Raw genomic sequence first — 12020 nt, 5'->3', positions numbered from 1 at the left:
ACTCTAAAATATATAACAATATTAACAATGGCTGATAACAGAGTGAGATTATGGAGGCTTTAATTTTTTTGTTTATGTTTCTAAAGCATTCTTCAATAAATATTTAATAGATGATGATAGGAAGAAATAGGCACTAATAAAATACTGGTGTGAGCATCAGTTGGCATATCATATAAAGGGAAATTTCGCAACACTTACCAGAATTCTTATTATTTCACATACCACTTGAATGGGTAATTCCCCTTTTAGCAGTTTATTCAAGGAAATAATCAGGAATATGTAGAAAGATATAGCTGCAAAAATGGTCTTGACATTTCTGTTCAAAACAGAAATAAATGGAGACCAAAAAACCATCTCACATAAAAGCTAGGTTGAATAAATAACAGGATGTGTCCTCAACAGAATATTAGAAAGCTCTTAAAATGTCATTGTGAAGACATGGAAATATTTGTGGCATATTATTGAAGGAAAAGGACATATGAAACAAGTTTAAATACACCTTTATAAACTCTATAGCTGATATCTATGTTTTTCTCTATATATTGATACACAGCATATTAATAAAAGTTGTAACCTAAAATACCAGTACTGCTTACTTCTTAGTAGCAAGAGTCACACACGTAGCATAAATATGGGTTTTCTGAAATAAGAAAGAAAGAATTTTTTAAAAGGCAATCATTTTAACCAACAATCATATTCAGTGTGTTCATTATTGGGCTTGTATTAATTATCTTAAAAGTACAAATGTGAAAAAGTCTTCTGTCCCATGGCATGGAAAACATGAAAACTTGGACCCTTCCAATAGAATGGAATGGAATGGAATAGAATAGAATAGAGAAGAGAAGAGAAGAGAAGAGAAGAGAAGAGAAGAGAAGAGAAGAGAAGAGAAGAGAAGAGAAGAGAAGAGAAGAGAAGAGAAGAGAAGAGTGGAATAGGTCTTTAGTCTTTTACCCATATCCACGTCCCCTTAAAATGAAGCCAATGAGAGATTTTATTATGTAAATTATATTTGAGTTCTGAGAAAGATCTGCCTTATGTCAAATACTGTGATTAAAGAGTAATTCTATAGCAAGGTTTGAATATTGTTGCTGAATGACTTTAACCTTCATAACAAATACAATCATATTTGTCAAGAACTGTGGAGCTTACACAGCTCTTTTATATGCATTATCTTATTTTAATGCCCACAACAGCCCTGAGAGACAAGCAAGTATTTTTACATATGAGGAAACTGAAGTTTCAAGATGTAAATGAACTTGTTTGGGCCACCTAGTTAACGAGTGGAGGAACCGGGCTTAATCTGGGGGCTTCTAATGGGTAGCAATGAAGAGAAAACAAATTCCATACTCTTTTCCCCAAATCGCTCTGCTAACGTTTAAAAACGTTAACTTAGTAGGTAGAAGTTCAAACTTAATTGTTACATTGTCGCATCTCCATTCTAGAATCCTACTTGTCTGAAGAGCCTGTAAAAGTCATCTCAGTTATTCTGTAATATGACACTTGACCCAGAAGAAGAGTCTTAATGCACGAAAACCATAACATCCTCCCAGATTATAAAAATCTCCTAGGGTAGATTGGAGCTCTTGGGTCATTATATTACGGCCACTGTAATAAGGTCCACAGCCAGCTTTACTGCTGTATGCTAGGTACATCACAAAAACAACACACCAACAACCTATGAGACAGGCTCTATTATTCTCATTACACGCATGAGAAAACTGAGGCTCAGAAATGTGCCCTTGGCCACACACCTAGTGAGTGGCAAAAGTAGGACTGCAATTCAGCGATATCTGACTCCAGACCCTTTCTAGTAACTCAACACTTCTTCCCTTGATTCAACCTGTGGTTGAATTGTACAGAGAAAACATACATCTTCCTGGCACTGACAGAGTTTCAGAGCATGTGACTTTTGGAGAGAAGACTGCATATTCACTAAGTGGTGATCTGGCCCAATGCCAGGAGGAAGGTCATATCACTGGAGAAGTATAGCTTTTCCCAGGGAAAGGGAAGCATTGGGATGTTTATACTTCCCTTTCCCCTTTTGTTGATTTTTGTCTACTATTAATAATGTTCTAAATCTTCTTAAGGTAGCTTCCAATAGTGATAGGAAGCCCTGCAAATAAATAAATAAATAAATAAATAAATAAATAAATAATAGACTATTAGAGAACGACTATGTAGTCTTCTTTCAAGTCTTTGATGGGGTCTCTACCACCTAAACTGTTTCCTGTCTAGGTGACATTTTGCTGAGCCGGTAAAGGAAGACCCTTTAATAGTTTAGATTAGGATGATTCTAGATATCTGGAAGAACATGTGTTTGGTATTTTGGTTATTGTCGCCATGGCATATGACACAAATAACCTTTGCTAACCCAGATCTCAAATTCAGCGATGAGAGAGAGTAATTGCATATTTGATGTCTTTTGGCAGTTATTTACATAATAGTTTAAAAGTTTTGGTGTTAACGAACTGCATGGTACAGGATGAAAGCTGTAACTTTCCGTTTCAGCCCAGTGTTAACCACAGTTGCTGTTTTTGATCTTTGGTGACCAGTATTATAAAAATGCTAATATTCTAATGCAAAGAATTACAAAATGATCTCAATCATCATGAGAGAGTAAGTTATGATAAAGTATGTGGATTTAGGAAAAAATCCAATCATGTGTGCATGAGTACCTGTGTACATACATAGACATACGTATGTATACATGCATACACACGTGTATACACATAAATTCACATACAAATCAGTAATTTCCATATTTATGTGTGCATGTATGTGCATGCATATATGTGTGTGTATCTATACGCACCTCAAATATTGAGTAATTTTTGGAAAATTGCAGTTCTTGTTTTAGTTTCTTCAAAATCACATTTTAAAAAGCTCAGAGGAACATGGAAATATTGCAGTTAGGGTCTTCTCCCAAACCATGTGCTTCTCAGTTCTTAAGTAAGCAAATATTAAGAATCTCTTCTACTTTTTGTATTTTCTCTTTCTCCCTCTTTGTCATTTTCAGAAGAGCAGAAATAACGTAAGAGCGAAATGGTTCAAAGAAAGATGTTTTCCATTTCTTTATTTGATTTTTAAACAGTCACTTGATATTTGAGAAAACAGTTTGTCACCGTTTCAGTTGTGGGACTTTAGAAGTTTTATCAACATAAACATTTCCTGACTTAAAAATAACAGACTTATAAATAACAGATGAAATTACAAATGTTTATCCCTTATCTCAACTGCTGGAGCTTCAGCCATCCTCGTAAAAGCTGTCATGCCAGCGGGAAGGGGTCAGGAAGGAACATTTAGAATTTCCCTGGATTCAGAACAGGAGGAAGGAAAGAAGTTGTTCAAAAACAGTGTAAGAATCTGACTTCAGGAGATCTGGTCTGTTCCTGCGTTCAGACCTCTCTCAAACTAAAGGAATTTTTTTTTCTTTTAAAATTTCATTTTACTTTCCTCAACTTCCTACCAATTAATAATATCCCTCTCTCTCTCTGTAGATGTTATTAAAAATGCAAATATTTTTGGGATGTTCAAGGATTATTACTCATTTATATCTTAGCGTAAGGCTCAGTAAAGTTGCTTTTCTTAAAGCACCTCAAAGAAATGAAAGCTGCCGAGTTCGCTTGCATTATGGAACAATTTTGAGATGTGAAGCAATTCAAAAGCCAGGGAATGCTGAGCCTGCCGAGTAGTAGCCATGCTTTTGCGTAGGGCAGAGAGAAGTGGAGAAAAGGCTAGAGCACGTGAGGCTCCCAAGCTGGCACAGAGGGGCAAGAAATACACCGTTGACTTTGATAAATTGTCTATATTTCATCATTCTCAAGGTTTTAATTTCTAGTTTAGAAGGGGGGAAAAGGATTCATTAAAACAGGAAGGCAAACTTCTATTTATCTCTCTACTTCAGGCAGGGAGGAATGGGGAATACCCCTCCTCTTAACTGGGTGCAGAAGTTTCCTATTTCCTGTGTTGTACCAGCAGACAATTTTCCACGTGTATTTGCAGTGCATTGCAGACCCTTAGAACATTAGGAAAACTGGAAGGGTCCCATTAGTCCACTCTTCTGGACGCAACCACACCAGAAGTTCTTGAGTCTTCAGAGCAAATTGGTAGCAGAGCCAACCACAGAAACCCCCTTGCTGGGTCTGTAACGTTAACTAATAAACACTTTGTATAAAAACGTGGAACACTAAGTAATAATGAGGAAGGAAAGTAAAGGAATGTAACTTACCAGTTTCATTTTCCCAAAGTGCTGTGTTTCCGTGCCAAGTCTTGCAGAGCGTTTCTAACCTAGGAGCGCGCCATGCTCGGGAAGCTGATTAAAAAGTTCAGCTGTTTCGCCGCCACCTTCCTCCTTCCTTCTCGCGCCAGCTGTCCTGCTGTCTCCTGCCGCCACCTCGCTTTTTCTCCTGTGCCTTTCTCCATGCTTCGCACTTTTTTGGGAAAGAGAAGTGGTGGTGAGAGACCATCCTATTCCTCTTCCAACTTCCCCTTTAGGAGGAGGCTGGCTAGGGCATCCAGGCCCTGGGTTCTCTCAGGCAGCGGCCCTTGGGCCTAGCCCACCCCATCATGCACCAATTTAAGTGAAATAATAGGATATAATTTTATATAATGGGCAAAAATGAAATTAGTGACTCAATTAGCATTCACGCTAGGTTCTATTCCTCTAGAACTGTGAGGGGTAGGATACTGTTATTGCTTTTACACACCAGCAACATCCTCCTTAAATGATTCCCTTCTAATGTTGTTTCTTGAAGACAGGTAGATTTCTGATCCAAGGCCCCTAGTAGCAACCCTTGACATTGATCAGTTCATTCAAAAGTTACATCATCACAAGCCAGGTGTGGTGCTGTGCACCTGTAGACACAGGTTCTTGGGAGGCTGACCTGGAGGATGGCTTGATCCCGGGAGTTTGGGGCCAGCCTGGGGAACATAGAAAGACCTCATCTCTAAAAACATTAAGACTTAAAAAAAATTTTAAAAGTTATATCATCACAGTGGTCAAGGTTTGGATAATTTATGTTTGCAGAGTATATAAAAGTATCTAAAAAATCTTTCATTTATATGCATTAACTTTTTTTTTTTTTTTAAATAAAGAGTCAGGGTCTTGCTCTGTTACCCAGGCTGAAGTGCAGTGGTGCAATCATGGCTCACTACAACCTCGAATTCCGAGCCTCAAAAAATCCTTTTGCCTCAGCCTCCTGAGTAGTTGGAACTCCAGGCATATGCCACCACACCTGGCTAATTTCAGTAATTTTTGTAAAGATGGGATCTTACTATGTTACACAAGCTGGTCTCAAACTCCTGGCCTCAAGTGATCTTCCCACCATGGTCTCCCAAAGTGCTGGGATTACAAGTGCCCACCCTATCTAAACGTTTTCATATTTAAATACACTTTACACTTTGAATAATATTGAGTTTAAACAATATTTAGATAATTTTTAAATAAACTGAAGTGGTGGTCCTTCAGCCCTCTGAAAGGCTGTATCAATGTCTAGTTTCATAGCTGTTTCAGAATCTCACAGGGTCCCATAATTCCAACAATGGTCAAGAACCATGAATTCGGATGATCACTATGTCATTTAAACTATCTCACCGAAGTTGCTGATTTTTGTCTGTGCCCTATTTTGGATGCATTTCCTCATTGCTTTTCTTTTATTTATGGCTTAAAAGACTGGAGTTGACAGGATCTTCTCACATCACATTCCATTATATGCTGTTGATGGATCTGGGACCATAACTGAGTAAAAGGTAGGCCATGGACAGAACAGGATTTTCATGTTAACACAAGATGACTTCTGTTGTAAAATTATGAACTTTACAGTTAACAGACTGGAGTTCAGCTCTGTGGCAAAGGCTACTTGCAATCTATTGTGTAATCTCATTGAATGTCAGTTTTCTGATCTGTCTATTGGGAAAGGGCATCTACTTCATGGAGTTGTCATAAGGATGACATTAAGGTAAACATGTGAAGGGCCTGCCCACTGCAGTTCACAGCACCTCAGGGACACCCAAGAACTTCTCCTCCCTTCTCTCTTCTCTCTTTTTTTTTTTCTTTTTTTGATGGAGTCTTGCTGTGGCCCAGGCTGGCATCTTGGCTCACTGAAACCTCCGCCTCCTGGGTTCAAGTGATTCTCCTGCTTCAGCCTCCTGACTAGCCAGGATTACGGGTGTGCATCACCATGCCCAGCTAATTTTTGTATTTATAGCAGAGATGGGGTTTTGCCATGTTGGCCAGGCTGGTCTTGAACTCTTGACTTCAGGTGATCCGCCTGCCTCAGCCTCCCAAAGGGATGGGATTACAGGTGTGAGCCACTGCACCTGGTCTTCTCCCTTCTCTTGCACAATACAGGCTTTTGGACTTGGTGGTGAAGCTATACTGGATACAAAGACTCCACCCCATTGGTATTTGTGATATTTACCTATAGGCTAATCTTCTATTTTTAGGTCCAGAATGAAAATCCTTTAGATTTCAACTCTTACAGTAACAAAACTTTCATTCTGCAATATTAACATTTTTCCTTCATTCCGTCTCCTCTCTTGTACTCGTCACCTTCCTCACTTTCAGCAAATCCTGCCACCTTTTCCATTAACTACAGGAAGAGTCAATTCATGGTGAGCTCACTGCTTCCAAGGACCTAAGAGGAAAAAGGCTATTAAAGGGACATATAATATGTTTAAAGCATGACAATAAATTACATAACTTCATCTCAAATCTTGCTCTGGGGAAAGGTTGACATGAATCGTTTGAAGAAACATGAAACAGATCCTAAAGACAGGTGATTTTTCATAGTGAAATGCAATCTTTTTTCAAGCTTCAAAGAAAGGATTTCTTCTGTCATCTGCTTGATAGGTTATTTTTGACAGGATTTAACTTATTAAATTGTTCTCCTGCCCTTTTAAATGGTCTGGGCATAGGACCTTGCTAGGGAAAATGATGAATGTTTGTCCTTAATTAAAATTTTGAAATAACCATGTGGCAAATCATAGTGAATGCATTTGCTCTTCCGTAAAAGTTTTAATAATGAGTGCCTGCATAGCAGCACCGCAGTGACAGTAAGCAATATTAGGGTGATCTGAGGAATGATCTCGAAGAATGTGTCTTCTGGACCAGTATTTTTGTAAAAGTGCTCTTTGCACCTGTGAATCATCAAAGTCTTCAAAGATTCTTTCTGTAATTTAGACATAATTCTTATTTCATTAAGAACTGTACCACACTTTACCAATAAAAAGAGTGAATACGCCCATGAAAATTATTACATAATTATTTACACTAATAAAGAAACCTAATTTTTTTGTTGGCTACCAAAGAGTTGCTGCATTTTCAGCATCAAAATCTCAGAAGACTTTCATAAAATTGTATGAAGAAATGTAAACAAGTGAATTGTGAAGTAGATCAAAGGATTTTGCTAGTACTATATAAGCTATATTCTAGTTGCGTAAACATGTTAATTAGTGAAATCTACTTATCAAAAACTTAATAAAATAGAACATTGAAAAGATGCAGCATTTTCTAAAAATGTAATCGCTGTTATAAATGGAATCACGTAGATGCACTAGATAAATCTGTTCTTTTAAAGAGTCTATTGTAACTCATTTGGTAAAATGTGAACAGCTACTGCCTAGGTATTATTCTGTAATTCTGAATTTGTCTAGAATATGTGAGAGAAGAGAAGCTGGGGAGAAGGACACCAACACTAATTGAACACCTTTTGGGGGCGGGCATCTCATATGATCCCCCAACAATGTGCAAATTAGATATTCTCACCTCACTTTACAGAAGAGAAAACTGCTCAAGTCCACATAGTTAATAATGGAAAAGAATTTGGATGACAAGATTTGAATATTACATATGATCATATATATCTTTTTATGAAGAATTTCATGTACTATAATTTCAAATGTAGTGTAATGAGCTAACTGGGTCTGGGGTCAGACAGACCTGACCACTTACTTAACCTTTTAATACCTTAGTGTTCTCATCTGTCAAATGGGATAATAATAGTTCTTACTCCTAAGATTCTTATCAATAGAAATGTAAAATATCTAACCGTATTTGGCACATGGTATATACTTAACAAATTCTAGTTAATTATTAACTTCTGGATATTCTGGCAGCATGCCCAAAGGAACATAAACTCAGCCTTTCGTCTGGACTTGGTTTTCATAGGAACTTGGCAGGTTGCTGGGGAAACTCCATTTTTATCTTCCCAAGTCAGGTAATTGTTTTCTGTCAGCCTGCTGATGTGTAGAGTAGTTAGGATTAATGATAGCTCTAGGGGGATGTGTTTGAAAAGATGAATGTGTAAGTGTTGACAGGGTTCTTTCTTTCTTGTGTGTTACATACTTTGGTGACTAAGTAGCAAAGCCTTTCTGTCTTCCAAGTTAACATGCTAGTCATATATTCTAAGCTTTCCCACAGTTTCCTCCGAATTTTTCTAAGGACTATGGAGTTGACTAATAAAAAAACAAATTCAGTGTTATAGATTGAAAAACCAAGGCATAAAATAATTCTACAACTTGCTTAACCATAATGATAGGTAATATGTATCGAGACTTAACCTTCTGACTGCTTTACGCTAATCTTCTCTCATACGATCTTCAAAGCGACACTGGGAGGTTGGTGTGATTTCACCCTCATTTTGATGACAAGGAAACTGAGGCACAGGGAGGTTAAGAAACTTGCCCAGGATCATAAAGCTGGCAGGTGAGATTGCCAGGATTCATCCTGGGCTCTCTGGCTTCAGTGGGTGTGTTCTTAATCCCTCTAAATGTGACTTATCATGGGATGTTTAGCGTGGATGACTCAGATAAAGCTGGGCTCTAGTCTGTCATTTCTGGAGGTATCTTTTCCTTGTTTGTGGTAGTATGTCTTGATTGGTAGCTCCCTCGCAGCCCCGTTTTTTATTTTTGAGACAGGGTCTCTGTTGGCTAGGCTGGAGTACAGTGATGTAAACACTACTCAATGCAGCCTCGACTTCCTTTGCTTGATAGATCCTCCCATCTCAGCCTCCCAAATAGCTGGGGCTACAGGTGTGCACCACTATGCCTGACTAAGTTTTGTATTTTTTTGTAGAGATAGGGTTTCACCATGTTGCCCAGGCTGGTCACAAACTTTTGGGCTCAAGTAACCTGCCTGCCTCAGCCTCCCAAAATCCTGGGATTACAGATGCAAGCCACCAAACCTGACCTCACCCCAAATTTGAAAAATAAAACTAAAGGACAAGATCTTTGTGTGACTCATCTCCCCATCATTCCCTCCTTCTTCATGTCAGCACCACCAACTGCAATATCGGTAGAAGATACACTAAGTGGAACCCTCTTGTGTTCAAAGGATAGCGCATCACCACAGCTGGAGTTAAGGGATGGAGAGGGGGAGGTGGGTAGCTCCCCCTCCAATTCCTGTGAGCTGCCGCATCTGGTCCCCTCTTTCTTTCGCCCCCTGGGCCAGGAATGCAAACCAGAGGCAGTCTCCACCCCTCCACTGGCCCCAGGACCCCACTGTACCTCTTTGTTTCCTCTTTGTTGTTTTACAAAGATCTGTTTGTTCCATCTTTCCATCTCCTCATTGTTTCTGTCTAAATAGAGAGACAGAGATGAGGGCAGAGGAGGAATTGCAATCACACCCTTCGGGGGGGGGGGAGAGACCAAAATGCCATCCCATGCTCGTCAAATGCACATTTCCTCCAAATGCCTTCTAACTGAAATTCTCCCTTTTTCTCTTATTGTGCCCTTTAATCTGATCGATTGTGTGGGCATCTGAGGGAGAGGGACTTTCCATTTGGAATTCACTTTGGCCACATAGAGCTGTGATTGTGGCCTAACCCTGCACATAAAACCCAGATTTTAATTGAGGGCAAGATGTTAAAAAAAAAAAAATCTTACACAAAATTATCTTGTGGTCAATAGAAGATGAGAGAAATGCTTTTGGGAAAAAGAAGTAGCTGGAAGGATATTATAGGAGCCATCCATTTGAGCAAAAGAGTATTTTTGAGACTGGAATTCCAGTCAAAAGTTTGGCTGAGTGCAGTGGCTCATGCTTGTAATTCCAACGCTTTGGGAGGCCAAGGTGGGAGGATTGCTTGAGTTCAGGAGTTTGAGAACAGCCTGGGCAACAAAGAAGGACCCTATTTCTCCAAAAAAAAAAAAAAAAATTAAACAGGCATGGTGAGTGCCTGTAGTCTCAGCTACTCAGGAGGCCGAGGTGGGAGGACTGCTTGAACCCAGGATATGGAGGCTGCAGCGAGCCATGATCACACCACTGTACTCCAGAGCAAGACCCTGTGTCTAAAAAAAAAAAAAAAAAAAAAAAAGAAAAGTTTCCAAAAAAAAGTTCCTGTTCTTTAAAAACCTTACTGGATTCTTTTACAGCATTTAAATGATATCATCCCTTTCAGATTAGATTTTGTTGGTGATATCTTTGTTCTCCTCGGAATTTCCAATGGTTTGATCAGCTATGCACAAACCCCAAGTTGGACCAGTTTTCAACTCTTCCACAGTGTGGTCCGCGCCATGACGGTTGGATCACTGGGGAGGCCTTGTGGGCTCCCCTGATGAAGTCTAACTGGTTGAAGGGGAGGAGTATCCCAAGGCACAGGGAGGTTAATGGGTACAAAAACACAGTTAGATGGAAGGGGTAAGTTCCTGTGTTCCGTAACACAGTAGGGTGACTTGAGTTAACAAGAATTTATTGTGTATCTCAAAGTAGCTAGAAGTGGTTGGAAACGTTCCCAAACACAAAGAAATGGTAAATTTTTGAGGTGATTTGGCTTCCCATGGCACCACAAGGAAGAAGATAATGAGGATGGAGCCCAGAGAGCAGATGGCACATGCACTTAGGAAGTAGAATTGAAAAGATGCAGTGATTAGTGTGAGGTGGTCAGTAACCCTGATCTGATGATGACACACTGTACGCTTGCATCAAAATATCACGTCTCCCATAAATACATACTGTTATGTCCCAATAAAAATATATTTTAGAAAAAGCATGAATGTTGGCTGGGTGCAGTGACTCACACCTATAATCCCAGCACTTTGGGAGACTGAGGTGGTGGATCATTTGAGGTCAGGAGTTCAAGACCAGCTTGGCCAACATAGTGAAACCCCGTTTCTACTAAAAATACAAAAATTAGCCAAGTCAGGTGGCGTGTGCCTGGAATCCCAGCTACTTGGGAGGCTGAGGCAGGAGAATTGCTTGAACCTGGGAGACAGAGGTTGCAGTGAGCCGAGAGCACCCTCCTGCACTCTAGCTTGGGCAATAGAGAGTTTGTTTCAAAAAAAAAAAAAGAAAGAAAGAAAGAAAGAAAAAGAATAAGTGTTGAAGGAGAATGGCGAGTCCAGAGATGAGTGGGCAGTGGCTGGGCTGCGAAGGATTCATGTGGGATGGCACTGGGGTTGGGGGGTACACGGCTGTGCAGTGGGGTAGGTTGAGGTGGCGCTGGGACACTGGGGAAAGGCCTTTTTTGCGCAGCAAGCTACCTTCACTTCATTCTGAGTGCCATATGGAACCAAGGAAGGGTTCCATACCCTGCGCAGCGTGATAGCTATGATCACAGTTTTGTTTTAGTGTGATCCCCTTGATTTAAGGACAGGGCTTCCCATTTTGGAAGCAAACTTGGAGAAGACCAGAGAGGACCCGGTTGCAGCTATTCACATTAAGAGGCCATTAGGCCCTAAGGTGAGGAGATGGTGTGGATGGAGCCCAGAAGGCAGATTCCTCATGAACTTGGAGGTAGAATCGAGAGGACATGGTAATAAATTGGATGTGATAGGCAGGGAAAGGAAAGGATCTAGGGTCACTTGTTTAATTAAATTTTGGCATTTATGACTTGCTCTGTTGTTCCCAGTTATGCCCTATGTAGAAAATCCAAATAATAATACAGACAAATAAGCCTGAAAAACAGTTCTGTCAATGATTCAGGAGGGAGAAGCCCGATTTGAGGATGAAGAATCGAGCAAAACAGCTAGGGTGCCAGGAACAGAAACTCAGGCTTCCAAGACAGGAGGAATCTGACAGTTCTGCC

The 12020-nt window shown here is 39.8% G+C and overlaps 1 long non-coding RNA gene across 1 annotated transcript in view; it reads right to left on the bottom strand.

The window, feature by feature from the left end:
• Positions 1–35: 35 nt before the first annotated feature.
• LOC141585442 (uncharacterized) overlaps positions 36–12020 on the bottom strand; it is a 139308-nt gene continuing 127323 nt past the window's right edge. Inside the window, exons 5-6 of the long non-coding RNA XR_012518918.1 lie at positions 6420–6635; positions 36–4430 (exon numbers count right to left, since the gene is read on the bottom strand). This is a non-coding gene — a long non-coding RNA (uncharacterized LOC141585442). The remainder of the gene's footprint in view (positions 4431–6419; positions 6636–12020) is intronic.

This window comes from Saimiri boliviensis, chromosome 8 (assembly GCF_048565385.1).
Source record: "Saimiri boliviensis isolate mSaiBol1 chromosome 8, mSaiBol1.pri, whole genome shotgun sequence".
Classification (NCBI taxonomy): Eukaryota; Metazoa; Chordata; class Mammalia; order Primates; family Cebidae; genus Saimiri; species Saimiri boliviensis.
This window is presented reverse-complemented; position numbering and strand designations above follow the sequence as displayed.